Here is a 23888-nt window from a genome sequence, read left to right on the forward strand (position 1 = left end):
GTACATGTCAACAATAGTTTTGCTAGGCTTCATACGAAACAATTCAAAATCATACATCAAAAGATTAACTTTAGAATCTTTTACCCTACTTATGCCTTTGTGTGTGATTTTGAGTGTATGCCAAATGTCAAAAGCCGTTTCGTAAATAGAAATTTGATTGAATTCAGTTTTATTTAAAGCGCAAACTAAGGCATTCATAGCCTTGGCATTTAAAGAGAAAGTCTTCTTCTCTAACTCATTCCAATCGTTCATTGGAAGAGAAGACCTTTCAAATCCGTTTTCAACAATATTCCATAAATCAAGATTTAAGGAAATATGAAAAGAGTCATTTCTCTTGGGTGTTAAACCAAACTAGAAAGAATGTGGCTCTGTTACCAACTGTTAGGATCGAGTCAACACTAAGATGGGGGGTGAATTAGTGCAACAGATAAAAACATCGATTTGAAATTTCTTCGTATGATAAAAACTGATCTTGGAAGATAACTTGAAATTTAATGCTTGTTCATAAGCATAGTGAAAGCAAAGTAAGGAGGAAGTGAACCAATTGCAAAGTAAGTAAATGAAAATAATAGAAATGCACACCGATTTACAATGGTTCGATCTTTGTGGCCTACATCCACTCCTGATTCCTCTTCACTCGAGGCCACCGGCTTCCACTACCGATCTTCCTTCAATGAGCGAAGATAAACTACCCTTTTACACCCTTCTCCTTTTTATAGGTTTTGGAGACAACCTTTACACCTCCACTTACTCCTCTCTTAAACTGCACTAACACTTAGAGCTTTTAGATGAGTTCTCACAAGATTACAATAGTTTTTTTCTTCCATTTTGCTCTCAATTATTGTGTATCTTAACCAAGGATGAGAGGGGTATTTATAGCCCTCAAGTGGATTCAAACTTAGAGCCTAAAAGTGTCTCAACCTAGGTTTCCCAGGTCCTGGCGGTACTATCACCTATGCTGGGCGGTACCATCGCCTGCAGCACTGACACTGACACCGTCCACTCTAGCGGTACCACCAGCTGATAGTTTCTCAGAGACTATGTCTAGGCAGTACCATTGCTTAACACAGTCTCAGAGATTATGCCATGATGGTTCCACTTGTTGGATCACTGTTTGAGCCTTTCACTTGGCGCAACACAGCCCACACTTGGGCCCAATTGGCCCCTAATTGAGTTATCCTAATTATATTATAAACCAACTCAATTAGACTCTAAACTAACTTGATCTAGACATAATCGATTACAAGTGAATCCTATGTTGTCCGACATGTCATTGGTTCTTCCAACACTTTGTTTGATCCATTGGCGTATTGTCCTCTCCTTCGATATATTGCTCAATCAGCATATTGTCTTCTCGCAACATCTAATCTCCTTTGTGCAATGTCTGATCTTCTTGGCTTGATGCCCAAGTTCATGAACTGAAGCCTTTTACTGATATGTCGACCGATCCTCCGACCCGACGTCCAATCTTTTGACATGTTTGCTCCGGCCCAACGTCTGATTCCTCCTGTTTTAATCGATTTGCCTTTTCTGATCGAAGCTAGTCCTACATCACTTAAATACACATTAGATGACAAATATATCAATTGATTTCATCATCAAAATCTGAGATTCAATAGTCAAAATATTGGACGCTTGTCCATGATATTTTTCGATTCTTGTTTTTCATTATTTTTGATATTTTTAAATGTTTCCTTGTAGACATCATGTATGGATTCAAATTTACAACCATGCACTATTTTGGTTTGTTGTTAGCATTTTTACTTTGTATTTCTATCATATAAAACTTAAAAATATTTTTGATTGTGGCATTGCATAAATTAAAAAATAGCCTAAAACAATCCCGTTCTCATGTGTCATGAGCTAATTTCTCACTGACGACTTTATGATATAAAACCTCAATCATCTCAGCACTTTGGAATCCCTTGGGTGGAATTAGGACAGATGAGATTTTGGGTATATGTCTAAGGGGTGATACAATATCTTTAGTATACCAACTTTCTGCTTGATGATAGTGCTAAGTGAACATTGGGCTTACATCTACCTTTGGGAACCCCTTTACATGCACTTGTTCAGTTCATTTTTTAGAGCTTTTTATGCCTAATAAAAGTTGATTGTTTTATAGTACTTTCGATCCTGATTGTCTTACTCTTTTCGTGCATGATGGTGGCATATTACTTGCACATTTATCTTTTTAACCTTTTCTTCATTGTACATCCTTTGTGGATTATATGAGGTTAAAGTCTAGACTGACCCTTATAAACAAATATCTCTCAAGTATCAAATATCTTAAGCATTCCCAACTAAAGACATGAAAAAGTGGTATTACAATGGATTGAGAAAACATCAATTTGTCATGTTAGGGCATCTAGGCAAAACTAGCACTGTTGTACAAGATGGGAGGCAGCAATACGTGACCATTCCAAGGAAATAAATGAGCACTCATGCAAAAACTAGCGAAACCGATCAAGAGTGTGGCATTTGCAACAATGTTCTGATAGAGCAAGGGTTCTCTCACATAGAAGAGGCAAAAGTTGAAGGGTAGCTTGAATAACATAGAAGCACCAAAGAAATATTAGCCTAGTTGAAGCTACCACTTGACATTATCATTTGAAAGTTGGAGGAGCTCTATGAAAGTGGGGAATGCTTTGAGGTAGTAGAGTCCATAAAGAAAAGGTTAGAGTTCTGATTGAATTAGTTAGAGATCCGAGTTGAAAGGTTGACGAATGACATGAGTGAGTTGTTAGGATCAAGAGTCGGCACTAAGAGGGGGGGTGAATTAGTGCAGCAGTAAAATCATATCTTCAAAAACTTCATTTCGATAAAATCGGTTTACGATGTAAAACCATTTCATAAATATCTTAACTTGAAACACGTTCGTAAATGAATTGAAGGCAGTAAGCACTTAAATAGGTTTGCAGTAAGGTAATAGCAAGAATAAAATACAAACTAGATAATATGACAGTTTTAGAGTGGTTCGGTCAATGTGACCTACATCCATTTTCGGCTTCCTCCTCTTACGAGGTCACCGGCGTCCACTAGAGGCCTTTCTTCAATAGCCGAAGGCCAATCACCTTTTACACCCCTCTTCTCCTTTTCACGGGTTTAGGAGAAAACCCTTACAAGCACTCACTTACTCCTCTCTCAAACTAGTCTAACACTTTAGAAGAGGGAGAGGAGATCACATAAGATTTCAATAGCGTTTCTTTGCTTTTAAACTCTCTATGCTTGTGTGTTTTAACCAGGGATGAGAGGGGTATTTATAGGCTTCAAGTTGATTCAAACTTGGAGCCTAAAAGTTTCCCATCCCGGGTTCCCCGAGCACGGGCGGTACCACCGCCTAGTGCCAATCGACACTGACACTGTCCTGGGAGGTACCATCGCCCAAGTTTGGCGGTACCATCGCCTAGGGAGTAGTGCTGGGTGGTACCACCGCCCAGACTAGCAGTACCACCTCTTGGCACCCTGCTAGGGGTGGTACAACCACCTAGACTGGTGGTACCACCGCCTGACATAGTCTCGAAGACTGTGCCACGACGGTGAGACTTATTGGGCCACTGTTTGGGCCTCTTATTGGGCCCAATAAAATCCTTACATGGGTCTAGCTGGCCCCTAATTGGGTTGGCCCAAATCCAAGCCCGATTACGTGCTAACTATGATTCCTAAGATATTTGCTAAGCTAAACAAGTCCCTATGTCTATTCTTCTGGCGAGCTTCCGACGATCTTTCGGCGAACTTCTGATGATCTCTCGGCAATGTTCCTGCGGACTCCCGGAAAGCTCCTAGACTTCATGACGATCTTCTTGGTGAGTTCCGATGAGCTTCTCTGGCAAGCTTCGAGACTTCTCGGTTGGTTCCTCTAAAACTTCCGACGAACTATCACGAACGGTCGTCGCGCACCCGCAACAACTTCGTTCAACGAACCGTTCGTCGCTCACACCCGCATGTACAGCTGCTTGACAGCATGTTTTCCCATGGTTTTGGGTCATTTTGCTTGTAAATATGTAAGTTCGAACAAGCTGCAGCGTTGCAAAGCGATCGCTCACCGAACCGAGCAAAACAGCCCCAAAACAGCCCAAAACGGCTCCGTTTTCGCGTGCCGCGGGAGGTGAGCGGAGTGCTGCCTCCGCTCACCAAAACGTCAGCCATCTCAGCACCCAGGAACCCCCCGGGTGGCACATGGCTGGATGGGGCTTCGGTTATATACCGGGCGTTGAACACTCTTTCGCAAGTTCGCACGTGACCTTTACGGGAACTTGGTGTTGCGTCCGGGACCAGGTGAGCGGCTGTTTGTGGGCTTGCAGCTGTTCGTTCATCCTTGAAAGCCTTGCTTTTCCCCCTCTCCCTCTTTTCTCTTGTGCACACAAGGTGTTCGACGAATTGCTTGTAAAGCTTTCCTTTTCGCGAGACTTCGGGACTTGTCCGTTGCTCGTTCTTTCGATCTAACTCTCTTTCTCTTTTACAGGTCCTTCGGGACCTGCGAGAGGTTACAAAATGGGCTGATCCTTGCGGAGCAAGATCGCAAGGGCGAAGCGCAACTTAGGCAACGCAAGCTAAGTTCGCGTCTTTGGCCGCAAGGGTGCCGCACGCCTTAGGCAATTCCAGCTAAGGTCGTGACAGAACGTCCGAACTTCCGACGAACTCTCGAACTCCCAACTTAATCGTGTCCTTGACTTCGGGACTTCATTTTGCTTTATGCCTTGCTATCGTAGTTAATCCTGCACATGTAAAACATACTTCAATCTAGACAATTAATACTAAGTATTGATCAAGTTGTCCGGCATGTCATTAGTCTCTCGACACTTCGTCTGATTCTTTGGCGCATCGTCCTTTCTTGCGGCCTATTGACTAATCGGCCAGTTGACTCCGCAACTCTGATATCCTTGGTGCAATATCTGCTCTTCTTGGCTCGATGCCCGAATCCATGGCCCGAAGCCTTCTGTCGATACGTCCACCATTCCTTCGGCCCGACGTCCAATCTTCTGACATGTTTTCCTCCAGCATAACATGATTCTTCCTGTTTTAATTATCTCATCTTGATCGAAACATTCTGCATCACTCAAAACACATATTAAAACATAAACACATATCGATTGATTTCATCATCAAAATCCGAGATTCAACAATCTCCCCCTTTTTTGTGATAACAACCAATCGATGACGGAGTTAACCAAACTCCCCCTATCAATATGTCGTATTAATAGAAACTCTTAGATTCAAAAATCCAAGCAATATGTCATCATAAACTTATGCATAGCATGTCATGTCATCATACTTCTCCCCCTTTATCATCAACAAAAAGGAAAAGTACCGCTTTCTAGTGTTTGAGCATACAAGTTCTAATCATTACATGATAAACATAATCTCAATTTTTATCATCATGCAATTTTGCTATCATCATAGATATGCAAGGTAGTAAGATAGCAATTTCTACAACATACAAGCTAACAAATTTTACAACATTTTAGAATATGCGAGCTAGTAGTTTTGAGATGTTCAAGAAAGCAACACTTGCTTCTTGAAATATGTAAGTTGCAAGCTAGTAATTTTTTGCATCTTCTAGCAACTCTTGGTGATGTTCAAGATAGCAATTTCTTCTTTTTTGTTAAGTGTATTTTTTGCTTTCTTCTTGAATTGTGCGAGCTAGCAAATTTACTTTCTAGCACGTTTTGCTCCCAATTTGTCATTGTCAAAAAGAAGGGAAGACCCTTTACATCAATTTTCAAATTATGACAAAGGTAATTAGCATAGATGAAAATTCAAGTCATGAATTTCAAAATAATTATTTTATCATGAATATTTCATCATTGCATGCGTTATTATCATAAGTTAAACTATTCCATGCATAACACCAAATCATCAATGTTTCAAATCATGATAGTATTAATTTGTCAAATTGCTTCCTACCATGTATAATCATAACTTTTCCCTCTTTTATCATTGTAAACAAGAAAGAATAAGGGAAGAACAAAATAGTGTAAAATATTTTAATCATTTCAAGGCATACAAGGCATAAATACAAAGACATCATGTCATGAAAGATAAGACCTCTTGAATTACAAAAGATATGATTCATTTTATCAAATCTCTTCTTGTTATAAATAGCAAAAATTATAGGTGTACAAGGAAGAGATCTTGATTGAAAAAAAAAATCTCAAGTAGTAAATCCAAGAAATCAAGATCATGATTTGAATACAAACTTATTCAAATACAAATCGTCAAATCAAAATCATTTTCAAGAGATTCATAAAAGGATGATCAAATAGATTCATCAAAGTCAATAAGATAGAGAAAAAGAATTTTCAAGAAAAATACTTTTCTCTTTTTAGTTGTTTCAATTCATGTGATTAACTTCATTCAAGCATACCCCCTTTTTATATATATATTTATGCCAAATAAAAACTTGCATCAACATTTAGGATCGAAAAGTGAATTTCATAATAAAAACCATCAAGACCAATAAATCATAAAAATCATCATGTATAACTTTAAAATCTCATGTATAATGTCGTCAATAATGGTATCAAAACATTTAATATTTTCATTAAATCATTATGCATCATTAAGTATACAATCGTCAAACATGACACTTACACTATTTCAAATAAGCATGCCTATTTCATTTATGCCAAACCAAAACATGCATCATTTTTTAAACCGAAAAAGCCACTTTTATTACCATGAAAATTGATAATCACAAAAATCATCATGCATCATTTCGAAAGAAAAATTAATTAAATATGATCATTATGTATTACTTTAAATCAAACATGATTTCATTTATTTTCAAAATATTCATCATGATAGGACATACAAGCCAAAGAAATCATTAAACATAAAGCATATTCATCAATCATGATTTCATTGAGCATAAGGTATTTTCAATCAAAATCATTTTGTTATTTGTTATAGTCATGCATTTTTAATTTTAGGTGAATCTATCTTTTCATGCTTAGTTTTCTATACAAAAGCCATGCATCATCATTAAGCATGATATTAAACTTCTTAATATTTTCATTAAGACATCAAGCATAGTTTCAATCAAAATCGGAAATCATCAAGATACACATTATTTCTTCTTTAAAAATATTTATAGAATCATCATTAGATTTAAATCTAACATTTTATTCCATTAACATAAAACATGTAATTTTCGTTATCATTTTTAAAATTACTAGCATGATCATAATTTTTGTATTTTCATTTTTAAACATACAATTTTCAAGAAAAATATTTTTTTTAAACTAAATAAAAAAATACATCATGAAAAGTATCATGTAATTTCAAAATAAATTAAGTGAGTTTCGATTACCTCATCGTCAAAAATCGTTAAGGCGTAGTTTGTCACCTCGCCTTTGTTGGATTGTCCTTCTTCTTCGGATGAGCTCGTTTCATCCAAGATTGCTTTCTTCTTCTTGCGTTCATCGCAAGTAGTTGCGTTCTTTTTAAGTTTGTTCTTTAAATTTTGTTTCATTAACTTTTTAAATTTCATGAGTAGTTCAAGTTCACCATCACTTGAGCTTATGCTCGAGTGGTCTTCAATTGTTCTATGTCTCAAATCCTTCATGTTCTTTAGAAGGTAGTTTTGTTCATCATGTTTATCATTTGCATTGTGCACCATTTCATATGTCATCAATCAACCGATAAGTTCTTCAAGTGGAAAAATATTTAAATCTTTTGTATCTTGTATTGTCGTTACTTTCGATTCCCAAGTTTTAGAAAGTGATCGTAAAATCTTGTTTACAAGTTTAAAATCCAAAAAACTTCTACCAAGTGCTTTTAAACCATTGATAACATCCGTAAAACGAGTGTACATGTCAACAATGGTTTCTCTTGGTTTAATATGAAAAAGTTAAAAATCATACATTAAAAAGTTGATTTTCGAATCTTTTAATCTACTTGTGCCTTCGTGAGTGGTTTCAAGAATATACTAAATGTCGAAAGCCATTTCGCATATAAAAATCTGATTAAACTTATTTTTGTTTAAGGCACAAAATAGAGCATTCATAGCTCTAGCATTTAAAGAAAACATCTTCTTCTCCAAATCATTCTAATGGTTCATTAGAAGAGAAGACATTCGAAAACTATTCTCGATAATATTCCATAAATTTAAATCCAACGAAAGCAAGAAAACTCTCATTCGAGTTTTCCAATAAGTGTAGTCCGTCCTATTGAAAAAGAGAGGATGAATGAAAAAGTGACCCTCTTGAAAGCCGAAATGAGCCATTTCTCTTGGGTGTTAATCCAAATGAGAAATCACGAGGCTCTGATACCAATTGTTAGGATCAAGAATCGGCACTAAGAGAGGGGGGGGTGGGTGAATTAGTGTAGCAGTAAAATCACATCTTCAAAAACTTCATTTCGATAAAATCGATTTACGACATAAAATCGTTTCATAAGTATCTTAACTTGAAACACGTTCGTAAATGAATTGAATGTAGTAAGCACTTAAAGAGGTTTGTAGTAAGATAATTACAAGAATAAAATGTAAACTAGAGAACACGGTAGTTTTAGAGTGCTTCGGTCAACGTGACCTATATCCACTTTCTGCTTCCTCCTCCGACGAGGTCACCGGCGTCCACTAGAGGCCTTTCTTCAATAGACGAAGGCCAATCATCTTTTATACCCCTCTTCTCCTTTTCATGGGTTTAGGAGACAACCCTTACAAGCACTCACTTACTCCTCTCTCAAATTAGCCTAACACTTTAGAAGAGGGAGAGGAGATCACATAAGATTTCAGCAACGTTTCTTTGCTTTTAGACTCTCTGTGCTTGTGTGTTTTAACCAGGGATGGGAGGGGTATTTATAGGCTTCAAGTTGATTCAAACTTAAAGCCTAAAACTTTCCCATCTTAGGTTCCCTGGGCATGGGTGGTACCACCGCTTGCGTTGGGCGGTACCACCACCTAATGTCAGTCGACACTAACATTGTCCTAGGCTACCATTGCCTAGGTCTAGCGGTACCATCGCCTGGGGGGCAGTGCTGGGTAGTACCACCACCCAGACTAGTGTTGCCACCGCCTGGCACCTTGCTAGGTGTGGTACAACCGCCTAGACTGGCGGTACCACCGCTTGACACAGTCTCGAAGACTTTGCCACGATGGTGAGACTTCTTGGGGCATTGTTTAGGCCTCTTATTGGGCCCAATACAGTCCTTACATGGGCCTAGTTGGCCCCTAATTGGGTTGGCCCAAATCCAAGCCCAATTATGTGCTAACTACAATTCCTAAGACATTGGCTAAGCTAAACAAGTCCCTATATCTATTCTTCCGACGAGCTTTCGACGATCTTTCGGCGAACTTCCGATGATCTCTCGGTAATGTTCTGGTAGACTCTCGGCAAGCTCCTGGACTTCATGACGGTCTTCTTGGTGTGTTCCGATGAGCTTCTCTGGCAAGCTCTGAGACTTCTCGGTTGGTTCCTCCAGAACTTCCGATGAACGTCTAGACTTTCGACGAACTCTCGAACTCCCAACTTAATCACGTCTTTGATTTCAGGACTTCATTTTGCTCTATGCCCTGCTATGGTAGTTAATCCTGTATATGTAAAACATACTTCGATCTAGATAATTAATACTAAGTATTGATTAAGTTGTCCGGCATGTCATTGGTCCCTCGACGCTTCGTCCGATTCTTCAGCGCATCGTCCTCTCTTGCGACCTATTGCCCAATCGGCCAGTTGACTCTGCAACTCTGATATCCTTAGTGCAATATATGCTCTTCTTGGCCTGATGACCGAATCCACGGCCCGAAGCCTTCTATCGATACGTTGATCATTCCTCCGGCCCGACGTCCAATCTTCTGACATGTTTTCCTCTGACACAACATGATTCTTCTTGCTTTAATTGTCTCATCTTGATGGAAGCATCCTGCATCACTCAAAACGTAGATTAAAATATAAACACATATCGATTGGTTTCATTAACAAAATCCAAGATTCAACACGAGTACATGCAATACTTACAAGAGTAATAGAATTGATAGCTCATGTGCCAGTAATCATGCAAGTTTTATATGTGAGTGGAGGAATATCTTGCAGCCATCTCTTATCGTGAGTGAAAGTTCTCAAACTGTGGAGCTACAGGGGTGCTCAGGATACCAAGGATTTAGAAAACCTTTTCTTCGATATTAAATAATACTTTAGAGGGAACTAACCTAAGTTAGAAGATTCTAAGGTGTCGTTAGCGAATATGTATCTTATTAGTGATGTAAAACTATGGTAGTGCACATACTGGGAAGAAATATAATAAGATCGCTACAACATTAACACTTGGGATGCATTAAAGAGGGAATGGCGAACTCAGTTCATGCCTCGTGATGGAAGTTGTGGCAACTTTGTCATGCCTCTACAATTTAAGATTATATGAAATAATTTTCTACAATAATGTTAGATATTCAAGACATATCTAAGAAATATAAACTTTATTGCTTCGTCGACAGTTTGAAACTTCAGGCTCTATAAGAGTTGCACCATGAACTAGTAGGTGCAATCGTTGAGGCAGAACAACTCACAAATTTCTCTTTAGAGATGACAAAGAAAAAGAAAGTTGCTTCTACTAGTCATAGGTGCCCAACAAGCCAATCACGTGAGTGATGGCACGTGTGACTTGACACGGAATCTTTTTGCTTATTATATTTTATCATTTATCACTTTATAATAACTATTACATATATGCATGTATATATTGTGATGTCCTTGGATTTGTGCAATGGGAATCGGATCGTGATAAGATCACGATAATGAGATCGATTCACCTTTAAACACAGATCCTGAATAATCTCGGTCATAGTTTACTCGAAAGAGACATCATGATAACCAGATATATTGGTGTGCTGTATACCTGTCTATATGATGGATGCAGTTGGTCTCATAGCTGCTCGTGTGGGGACACTAGGGATACAGTACAGGTGCTCATTGGAGAATGAGTTCGCTTATTGATCTGCTTACGGAATGCTGGATGGTTGATGATACCTTATGGTCAGATAGTGATTCCGTAGTCCTAGTGGTGTATCTGGTCCTTAGACTTGAGACACCAAGGATGTCCTGTATGAGTGCTCTACTCTTTGATACTAGACTTATAGGCTTGGATGTCCCAGATCTAGTACAGTTGGTCATTGGGAGTGGCAGTCGACCTTACGAGGGCTATTGAGTGTCAATAGAGGATCATCCACTCTTGACATCATGAGAGAAATATCTCATGTGTTCTTACTCAAACAAATCCCAAGCCAGGGTCATTCGGATTGAGAGAGAAAGAGTTCTCCGGGAGAATCCGATTAGAGCGAGAATCAAGAAAAAACCATATGGGTCTGATAACACTATACCCGATATACGATCTCTGGGATATTAGATGGATAAGGGACTATAGGTTTACGGTAACTGAGGATAGATAGGTCTAATGAATTGGATTCCCCTATATCATCTAGGGACTACAGCGTAGTGGCCTAGTACGTCCGTAGTCGATGAGTCGAGGGAATTATTATAGAGATAATAATTCACTAAGTTAGAAGGAGTTCTGACAGGTATGACTCACGGCCAGCTCGATATTGGGCCTAGAGGGTTACACACATATGGTAGGCATTATAATGAGTAGAGGTATGGATATGAGATATCGGTTAGGGCTCCTATCTTATTGGATATCCAATAAGCCCCTATATTATTGGATCCCATGGACGAGATCCAATAAGAGCCCATGAGAGATTTTTGGATAGAGATCCACTAATCTAAAAGACTTGGGTAATTGGATGCAGATCCAATACCCACTAGGGGAGGATCCATTAGGGTTTGATAGGGGACCTCTATAAATAGGAGGGATTCAGTGGTTCATAGGCTAGAACCTTTGCTTGCCTCTCCTATTCTCCTCCCCCTCTCCACCTTAGAGCAGGCCTAGAGTTTTGAGGAGCGTCATCGCAGCCCTGCTATTTGGATCACCGCTAGAGAGGAGGACGCTTGACCTCATTTACCCTCTCCTAGAGATCTGTAAGGAAACAGGGATATACGATCTCCTTAGGTAACACAATCTATTCTATACGTAGTTTGTTTTGTGAATTTCTGCGCACCAATCTTCGCACGACGATGAACATCTTTTTGGGAAATTGAGGATTTTGTTTTCTTGTTCTTCCACTGTGCATGTGATGTTGCCCCCAAGATATACCAATAGTGGTATCAAAGCCAGGTTGTTCGTGCAAATGATTGGTTTTGAACTACGTGCATTGTGTTTAGGAAGAATTTTGATGTTAAATTATTGATGCAATAGACGAGGAAGGGTAGCAACTGTTGCTGCCCTTACTGCGCTCAAGGATAGCTGCCTGCTTGCTGCCATGTTCATGCAAGCAGGCCGCCTATAGCGGTGGCACGCAAGCGGGGTGCCTGCGGATGTTGGACCCACGGGTAGAGGTGCCGCAAGGGAATGGTGCTTACTACTACTTCTCTTGCGGGGTTAAGCGCCGTAAGGCAACGGCGCCTGCGGCCGCTGCTCCCGCGGGTAAAACCCACCCCGTAGAGGCAACCGCCCAGCGGGGTAGTGTCACGCCCCTCAAAATATCGATAATATTAAAAATTTTCATCACAAACCAATCCAAGATCCAAACTAACATTTGAGGACACTAAAAAACGTTCTATCAAATTGACATCTTTAAAACCTGTGTAGTTTATAATCATACATCACATCACTCGATAATTCACATTTATGGCAACCCAAGCCAGCTTAACAAACATGAACAACATTTTCCATAAGCTAAGTACTCATATACAATCAGAACTCCAACCATTTATCACAAGTTCATATCATCGTAAACTAGACTTAACATTCCAAAATTCCAAATAAGAGAGATCTTCTAACACTTTTACATGGTATATCCATTTCGATTCATCGACAACATCTCATTACATACAAAATATGCTTATACAATAATAACATAATAACCAACAAGACTTGCCCATAATTCTGAATAGCTCTCCACTGCCTCAGCCCAATTCAAACATCTCAAAGAGTGACAAACTGACTTGAAAGATTTATATAACAACGGAGTGAGCTAACAACAGCTCAGCAAGTGACAAAGCATATCTAGCACGAGAAGGAACAGTTTCAAACAAACAAGATATCACAATACAAGACATAATCCAAGAGATTCAAGGATATCATCTCATTAAATACAGAATCGTAAATGTCATTTCATTCATAACATATTTGGTTCATAACAAATGGAGCATAGAGTAATTGGAGCATATCAATAGTGTACGAGATGTTCCGGAGCATATCAATGACAAATAGGACATTTCAGAACATATCAGTTCAGAGCAAATGGAGCATAGAGTAATTGGAGCATATCAATAGCGTACGAGATGTTTTGTAGCATATCAATGGCAAATAGGACACTTCAGAACATATCAGTTCATAGCAAATGGAGCACAGAGTAATTGGAGTATATCAATATCGTATGAAATGTTCCGGAGCATATCAATGATATATGGAACATTTCGAAGCGTAACAATAACAGATGAAACAGATAGACGGTGAAGTGGGATTCTAAACATAATATGGTCCATCTATTTCTGAATTACTACCAAACATAATCTAGAGCATCATAGACTCTAAGCACATACCCTTTACCATTTCTAGCAAAGGTCCAAATAATCCCACAAACACCAGAGTACAAAAGGGTATTGTGAACAATAAATTGGGATAGTAGTAGATGAAACATTTCGGAGCATATCAATGGTGTATGAAATGTTCCGAAGCATATCAATGACATATGGAACATTTTGAAGCGTAACAATAACAAATAAAACATTTCGGAGCATACTAATGGGGTATGAAATGTTTCAGAGCATATCAATAACAAATGAAACATTTCGGAATATATCAATGGTATGTGAAATATTTCAAAACATATCAATGGCATATGAACCATTTCGGAGCATATCAAAGAACAAATATGAAATAGAAGCTCAAACGTCGAATTTGACGTTGCATTCATATCATTCTTATCTAAAGCATGGATAGAAACACATAACCAAAGCTCTGGTTATCATATCAAACATACAGAAGGTGAAGTGGGACCATAACATAATATGGTACATCCATTTCTGAATGACCACCAAACATAAGTCTCCCACGTCTGGGAGCTCCATCCACCCACGTATGAGTGAAGTCATAAGGGCCGGCAGAGCATCACAGGCTCTATGCATAACTCCCTTCACCATTTCTGGCAAAGGTTCACAATATCCCACAAACACTAGAGTACAAAAGGATAGTATGAACAATAAATAGCACATATCGGAAGCACACGCGGAACAACAAAACATACATATGCCTTTACGAGTCAATATGAAGTAAGCAATAATCTTTCACAATTGTATTCAGATTTGAAAGGAAATAAAAGCAAGAGCACACACAGATTCCAAGCAATCATATACAGCTCAATTTAAATAAGAAGGTTAGATCAATTCAAACTAGAATAGGCACATATTGAAAGCAAATACGGAACAATGAGATATACATGTGCCTATATGAGTTAATGTGATATAGCATAAATAATTTATAGACAAGAGCAAACTAGAATTCAAGCATTAATATAAGCCTCAATTGAGTGAAGGGAATTGAATGAAATCTATTTCCAAATGAATGAAAACAGAATATGTGAAATCGACCAAAGCTCGATTTCTGATAGAATTCGAGAGGCACATTGAACAAATGATTTAAACCATCACTCATGCTTCAATTTTACTCAAAACATTATATCATTGGAAAGATATTTTAATCTAGTTTTTGATAAAATAAGTTTTGTATGAATCAAGGTCTCCAACAAGGAGTTATCATTGATTTAGTAACCAAAGGTCAAAAACAAAATCACTATTTTGCAAAACTCATAGGGTCAGATTCAATAGATAGCGGGATAGGCATTTGAATTCTAAAATTTTCAATCTATATATTGAAAGAAAGGTCTACAAGTCTAGTTTCAAATGATGTCAGTTTGGTATAAATCAGAATTTTCAACAGGGACTTATAGGCATTTTAGTATCAAAAGGTCAGAAATTATGATCCCTGTTTTTCAGAATTCGTAGGCTCATTTGAAAAAGAATTTTGGATAAGCAAACTTACTCTGAATTATTAAAATGACTATTGAAAGAAAGGTTTATGAGTCTTTATTCAGATCAAATAAGTTTTGTCCAAATCAGAGGTCAGTACATAAAGTTATAACCATAACAAGGTAGAAAGGTCAGAATCTCCGAAGTTTCACAGATTCAAATCGTTATGTCTAAACAGGAGATATATCAATGCAAGGCTAGAACAATTCAAAGTTCCTCATATTCAAAGCAAATGTAGAGATAAAATTGTAGTAAGGATAGTGCTAGTCATAGATGCCCAGTAAGCCAATCACGTGAGTGATGGCACGTGTGACTTGATACAGAATTTTTTTGCTTAATATATTTTGGCGTATATCACTTTATAACTATTGCATATGTGCATATATATATTGTGATGTCCTTGGATTTGTGCAATGGGAATCGGATCGTGATGAGATCATGATAATGAGATCGATTCACCTTTAAACACATCCTAAATAATCTCGGTCATAGGTTACTCGAGAGGGACATCGTGATAACCGGACAGACTGGTGTGCTATATACCCGTCCATATGATGGATGCAGCTGGTCTCATAACTGCTCGTGTAGGGACACTAGGGACACAATACAGGTGCTCATTGGAGAATGAGTTCACTAATTGATCCGCTTACGAAATGCTGGATGGTTGATGATACCTAATTATCAGACAGCGATTCCGTAGTCCTAGTGGTATATCTAGTCCTTAGACTTGAGACACCAAGGATATCCTGTATGAGTGCTCCACTCTTTGATACCAGACTTATAGGTTTGGTTGTTCCAGATTTAGTACAATTGGTCATTGGGAGTGGTAGTCGACCTTACGAGGGCTATTGAGTGTCGATAAAGGATCATCCACTCTCGGCGTCATGAGAGGAATATCCCATGTGTTCTTGCTCAGACAAATCCCTGGCTAGGGTCATTCGGGTTGAGAGAGAAAGAGTTCTCCAGGAGAATCCGATTAGAGCGAGACTCGAGTAGAAACCGTATGGGTCTGACAGTACCATGCTCGATATACGGTCTCTGGGATATTAGATGGATGAGGGACTATAGGTACACGGTAACTGAGGACAGACAGGTCCAATGGATTGGATTCCCCTGTATCGTCTGGGGACTACGGCGTAGTGGCCTAGGACGTCCGTAGTCGATGAGTCGAGTGAATTATTACAGAGATAATAATTCACTGAGTTAGAAGGAGTTCTGATAGGTATGACTCACGGCCAGCTCGATATTGGGCCTAGAGGGTCACACACATATGGTAGGCATTGCGATGAGTAGAGGTTCGGATACGAGATATCCGACGGAGCCCTTGTCTTATTGGATACAGATCCAATACCCACTAGGAGAGGACCCATTAGGGTTTGACAAGGGACCTCTATAAATAGGAGGGATTCAGAGCCTCATAGGCTAGAGTCTTTGCTTGCCTTTCCTATTCTCCTCTCCACCTCAAAGTAGGCCTGGAGTTTTGAGGAGCGTCGTCGCAACCCTGCTATGTGGATCACCGTGGATCACCGCTAGAGAGGAGGACGCTTGACCTTCTTCACTCTCTCTTAAGGATCTGTAAGGAAACAGGGATATACAATCTCCCTAGGTAACACAATCTACTATATACGCAGTTTTAAATTTCGTGGATTTTGCGCACCAATCTTCACACGATGACGAACATCTTTTTGGGAATCGGGGATTTTGTTTTCTTGTTCTTCCGCTCCGCATATGATGTTGCTCCCAAGATTTCCCAACAGTGGTATTAGAGCCAGGTTGTTCGGGCGAATGATTGGTTTTGAGTTGCGCGTGTTGTGTTTAGGAAGAATTTTGATGTCAAAATCGTTGACGCAAAAGCGAGGAAGGGTAGCACAGCGCCGGCGCATGCCTACAGCCACCTGCAGCGGCAGCCGCAGCCGCAGCCACCTGCAGCGGCAGCCGCAGCCACCTGCAGCGGCAGCCGCAGCCAGGCAGCACAGCGCCGGCGCATGCGCAAGCGCTGTGCCTGCAGCAGCCGGCCGGCGGTCTGCTTGCAGCAGGCTTGCGGCCGGCGGGGCTGGCAGCCCTCGGGTAGAGGCGCCTGCGGCCGCCAGCGAGGCAGCACCGCCTGCGGGCGCTGCCTCGCGGGCAGAACCGCCCGCGGAGGCGGCGGCGCCCGCAGGGGCGCCAACCTGCAGGAACAGCACCACCTGCGGGCGTTGCCCCGCCGGCAGAACTGCCCGCGGAGGCGGCGACGCCCGCGGGGGCGCCCACCTGCAACGGCAGCGTTGCCAGCGGGCGTGCCGCCCGCAGGCGAGGGCAGCGCCCCGCCCCTCGCCGCACAGGCCGCCGCCAGCAGCAAAGGGTAGTAGGGATTAGGGTTTTCTGGGTAAAAGACAGTTTTGCCCCTCGGAATTTGAGAAATTCCAGTTTCTGTCTTTTGTCCAAATTACGAAAATACCCCTATAAATTCAGAAATTCCTTACATGTCCTTGATTTCAGAAAATATTAATTATTTAAAAGGTTTAGTTGATTATTATTTTTATTATTATCTAGTAGTCCTACATGATGATGATTATTTATACATGTGATGTATGATGTATGGACGGATGATCATGGACCGTGTGTTATGTGTACTTGTGATTATTATTATTGAGGCCTGCGAGCCTCCATTATATTTCTCGTTTATTGTCGGGCCTGCGTGCCTATGATTAAGTTGTAATCACATGAGGAGGCGCAGCGGGAGCGTGGATGCGATAGCGGGACCCACGAGACGGACGATCGTGATGCATGAAGATGCATCAAGATGTCGACGAAACCGACGAGGACGAGATGGACGATCACAGGGCATGAAGATGCACCGTTGCACACATAGATCTTGATGTAAGGGATTAGGCCTACTGGCTCGGGCGTAATCATATTAGGTTGTGGTCCATGATCATCTGGTGTGATTGCTTATACACATACTAGATATGTATATATATTTGAATGCGATGTAAATATATATTAAATATGTATATGTGTGACATGTCATATTAGGAGGCCAAATCATAGAAACATCTCTCGATAATATTAAGTCGGTAAACGTGAGGTAATTAGATTGACCCACGTGGCCTTCCATCGTTATGAGTAGGAACCGATTCCCGGTGTAGGTTGAGTTGGTCGAGTCCCTCGAGACTCACCTATATCGCGATTCGCTATCTTGCTTACGACATAGAGATGTCACCGGTGACCTGAGGGCATGGTATGCTTGGTCGAGTCCCTCGAGGGTATATCATCAAATCAGACTCATCTTGTAACGAAGGTGTTGAATTAACCGAGCATCATGGTTGGTCGAGTCCCTCGAGGCCATGGTGATTCGGAGGCCGAATAGGACAGGAATCACAAGGAGTTGTGATCGGCAAGAGTTGCCTACCTTTTAGGCTTAGTGTGATTGGTCGAGTCCCTCGAGGTTACACTAAGACGCTGATTGGATCCTGATCCCCACTAGAAGTCTGCCGGAGACTTCCGTTTCACGTGCTGAGGGTGTCGCGTGACTCGTTAGTAAAATAGTGGGAGCATATTAAGATAGAAGTCCATATCTTGATAGTTTATTTCTTGCAAAATCTACATGTTATTCATTTCTGTTGCATCTTTATTTTCAGAAAATGCCGCTTTCAAATCCCTTACGTGGCATACTTGATGTCAACCGCCTCACTGGTCCAAATTATATGGATTGGCTCTGTAACTTGAGAATTGTTCTCACAGCGGAGAAAATCATGTACGTCCTTGATATAGTGATGCCTACGCCCGAAGAAGGGGCAAACGAGGATGAGATCGCTCGCTACGTGAAGTACATTGATGACTCCACTCTTGCTCAGTGCTATATGTTGGGCTCTATGACTCCTGAGTTACAGAGACAATATGAAAAGATGGATGCCAGATCCATTCTCCTACATGTCCGGAAATTGTTTGAGGAACAGGGAAGGACTCAGCGATATGAGATATCCAAGAGCCTCTTCCGCGCTAGGATGACTGAGGGGACACCGGTTCAGAACCATGTCCTAAAGATGATTGAGTGGATAGAGAAACTCACAGGTCTAGGAATGGTCCTAGAGGATAACTTGTGTGTAGACATTGTGCTTCAGTCCCTACCAGATTCCTTTTCACAGTTCATAATGAATTTTAATATGAACAAGCTTGAGGTGACTCCCAGAACTCCTTAATATGTTGAGGGAGGCAGAGAGTACTATTAAGAAAGAGAAGCCAGTTCTTTACACTAGTGAGACCAAAAAGAAAAGGAAAGCAGAAAGGTCCCTTAAGAAGGGAAAGGGCAAGGGCAGACCAGGTAAAGTAAAGGTTGCTAAGAAAGACCCAGTAAAGAACAAAGGCCAATGCTTCCACTGTGGTAAAGATGGGCACTGGAAGAGAAACTACAAAGAGTACCTTGCAGAAAGGGCGAAATAGAAGCTTGGAGAAGCTTCAGGTACATTCATGATCAATCTCCAATTGTCATATTTTTGTGATAGTGCATTGGTATTAGATACCAATATTGCTTATCACATCTACGATTTATTGTAAATTCTAGCAAAGCCGAGGGGAGATTGACGAGAGGAATATTGCATAAAGGTTTGTTTATGCAAGACACTACTCCACATATCATGAATGTAAGTGTCTAAGAGGAAACGAGATAAGATGAACAGTGCATACCTGTGGCATTGTAGGCTAGGTCACATCTATGAAAGAAGGATTCAAAAGTTGCTAAATGATGGATATCTAGATCCATTCGACTATGTGTCATATGCAACTTGTGAGCCTTGCATTCGTGGAAAACTGACCAACTCTCCATTTAGTGGAACTGGAGAGAGAGCCACTGAGTTGTTGGAACTCATACATAGTGATGTATGTGGACCCATGTCAACTCATGCCATTGGTGGTTACTCCTACTTCATTACCTTTACTGATGATTTCTCAAGGTATGGATATGTGTACTTAATGAAGTATAAGTCCGAGGCCTTTGAGAAATTCAGAGAGTATAAGAATGAGGTGGATAACCAGACTGGAAAGAGTATCAAAACTCTTCGATCAGATCGAGGAGGTGAGTACTTAAGTATAGAGTTTACTTAGTTCCTCAAGGACCATGGGATATTATCCCAATTGACATCTCCTTATACACCTCAGCTCAATGGTGTCTCTGAAAGGAGAAATCGTACGTTATTAGACATGGTACGGTCCATGATGAGTTTCGTTGACCTACCCATCTTATTCTAGGGATATGCCCTAGAGATCGCAGCTTACCTTCTGAACAGAGTTCCAACTAAGTCGGTAGTGTCTACATCATATGAGATATGGAAAGGGAAGAAGCCTGATCTTAAGGTTGTTAAGATTTGGGGCTGCCCTACCCACGTTAAAAGACACAACCCCGATAAGTTAGAATCAAGGATAGAGCGATGCAAATTTGTAGGATACCCCCAGGAAACTTGTGGGTATTATTTCTATCATCTCAAGGACCAAAAGGTCTTTGTAGCTAAGAGAGTAGTGTTCCTTGAGAAGGAACATATTCTTGGCGGAGACAGTGGGAGAATGATAGAGTTGAGCGAGGTTGGAGAATCAAGCTCAAGCACCACTCTACAGCCCGAGTCTGTTCAGGTACCTAATACACAAGTTTCAACTTTACGCAGGTCTGATAGAGTATCCCATCCTCCTGAGAGATATGTGGGACATATTAGAGGAGAGGATGTTGAGGATATTGATCCTCTGACCTACGAGGAGGCTATTATGAGTATAGACTCCGGGAAGTGGCAAGAAGCCATGAATTCTTAGATGGATTCTATGTACTACAATAAGGTTTGGAACCTAGTTGATGCGCCCGAAGGTATTGTACCCATCGGTTGCAAGTGGATCTTTAATAAAAAGATCGGAGTAGATGAAAAGGTAGAGACCTATAAAGCAAGGCTAATGGCTAAGGGGTATCGTCAAAGGCAAGTTGTTGACTACGACGAAACCTTCTCACCCATAGCAATGCTAAAATCCATCAGAATTCTATTGGCTATTGCAGCACACTATGATTATGAGATCTGACAAATGGATGTGAAAACCACATTCCTTAATGGGAACCTCGAGGAGGAGGTGTATATGATGCAACCTGAGGGATTCGTGTCCAAGAACTACCCAGATAAGGTGTGTAGGTTGCTTAGATCCATTTATGGACTATAGCAAGCTTTCCGAAGTTGGAACATAAGATTTGATGAGGCAATCAGATCTTATGACTTCGTTAAGAACGAAGATGAGCCTTGTGTGTACAGGAAGGTAAGTGGGAGCGCTATCACCTTTTTGGTGTTATATGTGGATGACATCCGCATCATTGGGAACGACGTAGGAATGCTATCCACAGTAAAGGCTTGGTTATCTAGACACTTCTCCATGAAGGACTTAGGGGAAGCATCCTATATCTTGGGGATTAGAATATATAGAGATAGATCCAAGAGGATGCTTGGCTTGTCCCAGTCCAGGTACATAGAAACCATTGTCAAAAGGTTTGGCATGGAAAATTCCAAGAGAGGTCTCATACCGATGAGACATGGGATATCGCTTTCTATGAGTATGTCCCCAAAGACTCTAGAAGAAAGGGCGAACATGAATATGATACCTTATGCCTCAGCAATAGGGTCTATCATGTATGCCATGCTATGTACTAGGCCTAATATAGCGCATGCTCTGAGTGTCACGAGCAGGTATCAGGCGGATCCAGGCTTGGAGCACTGGAAAGCAGTAAAGTGTATCCTTAAGTACTTAAGAAGGACTAAGGATTTTTTACTATGGAGGTAATAGCCTTAAGGTTGAAGGCTACACAGACTCAAGTTTTCAGTCTGATGTCGATGATAGCAGGTCGAATTCAAGGTATGTGTACACCTTGAATGGAGGAGCAGTGTGCTGGAAGAGTTCCAAGCAAGATACCACTGCTGACTCGACCACAGAGGCGGAGTACATTGCTGTATTAGATGCAGCAAAGGAGGGAGTCTGGTTGAAGAAGTTCATTACAGATTTGGAAGTCATTCCGGATAGCGAGAAGTTGACTTCCTTATATTGCGACAACTATGGGGTGATTACTCAAATAAGGGAACCCGGGTCTCATCAGAAGTGTTCTGAGGAGGTTCCAACTTATCAGAGAGATCGTAACCCGAGGAGATGTAGCAGTGGAAAAAGTTCCATCCGAAGATAACATTACAGATCCACTGACAAAGCCGTTGTCTCAGATTGTCTTTGAGCGTCATAAGGGTCTGATGGGGATCAGACACATAGGTGATTGGCTTTAGGTCAAGTGGGAGATTGCAAGTCATAGGTGCCCAGCAAGCCAATCATGTGAGTGAAGGCATGTGTGACTTGATACAGAATTTTTTTTATTATTATATTTTAGCGTATATCACTTTATAACTATTGCATATGTGCATATATATATTGTGATGTCCTTGGATTTGTTCAATGGGAATCAGATCTTGATGAGATCACGATAATGATATTGATTCACCTTTAAACACATATCCTAAATAATCCCGGTCATAGGTTACTCGAGAGGGACATCGTGATAACCGGACAGACTGGTGTGCTGTATACCCGTCCATATGATGGATGTAGCTGGTCTCATAGCTACTCGTGTAGGGACACTAGGGATACAATACAGGTGCTCATTCGAGAATGAGTTCACTAATTGATCCGCTTACGGAATGCTGGATGGTTGATGATGCCTAATTGTTAGACAGCGATTCCGTAGTCCTAGTGGTATATCTGGTCCTTAGACTTGAGACACTAAGGATGTCCTGTATGAGTGCTCCACTCTTTGATACTAGACTTATAGGTTTGGTTGTCCCAGATCTAGTACAATTGGTCATTGGGAGTGGTAGTCGACCTTACGAGGGCTATTGAGTGTCGATAGAGGATCATCCACTCTCGGCGTCATGAGAGGAATATCCCATGTGTCCTTGCTCAGACAAATCCCTAGCCAGGGTCATTCGGGTTGAGAGAGAAAGAGTTCTCCAAGAGAATCCGATTAGAGCGAGACTCGAGTAGAAACCGTATGGGTCTGACAGCACCATGCTCGATATACGGTCTCTGAGATATTAGATGGATGAGGGACTATAGGTACATGGTAACTAAGGACAGACAGGTCCAATGGATTGGATTCCCCTGTATCGTCTGGGGACTACGACGTAGTGGCCTAGTACGTCCGTAGTCGATGAGTCAAGTGAATTATTACAAAGATAATAATTCACTGAGTTAGAAGGAGTTCTGACAGGTATGACTCACGGCTAGCTCGATATTGGGCCTAGAGGGTCACACACATATGGTAGGCATTGTGATGAGTAGAGGTTCGGATATGAGATATCCGACAGAGCCCTTGTCTTATTGGATACAGATCCAATACCCACTAGGGGAGGACCCATTAGGGTTTGACAGGGGTCCTCTATAAATAGGAGGGATTCAGAGCCTCATAGGCTAGAGTCTTTGCTTGCCTTTCCTATTCTCCTCTCCCTCTCCACCTCAGAGCAGGCCTGGAGTTTTGAGGAGCGTCGTCGTAACCCTATTGTGTGGATCACCGCTAGAGAGGAGGACGCTTGACCTCCTTCACCCTCTCTTAAGGATCTGTAAGGAAACAGAGATATACGATCTCCCTAGGTAACACAATCTACTCTATACGTAGTTTTAAATTTCGCGGATTTTGCGCACCAATCTTCACACGACGACGAACATCTTTTTGGGAATCGAGGATTTTGTTTTCTTGTTCTTCCGCTGCGCATATAATGTCGCCCCCAAGATTTCCCAACAGATAGATTAAGACACTTGCAATAG

This window comes from Musa acuminata, chromosome BXJ1-2, assembly GCF_036884655.1.
Source record: "Musa acuminata AAA Group cultivar baxijiao chromosome BXJ1-2, Cavendish_Baxijiao_AAA, whole genome shotgun sequence".
NCBI lineage: Eukaryota > Viridiplantae > Streptophyta > Magnoliopsida > Zingiberales > Musaceae > Musa > Musa acuminata.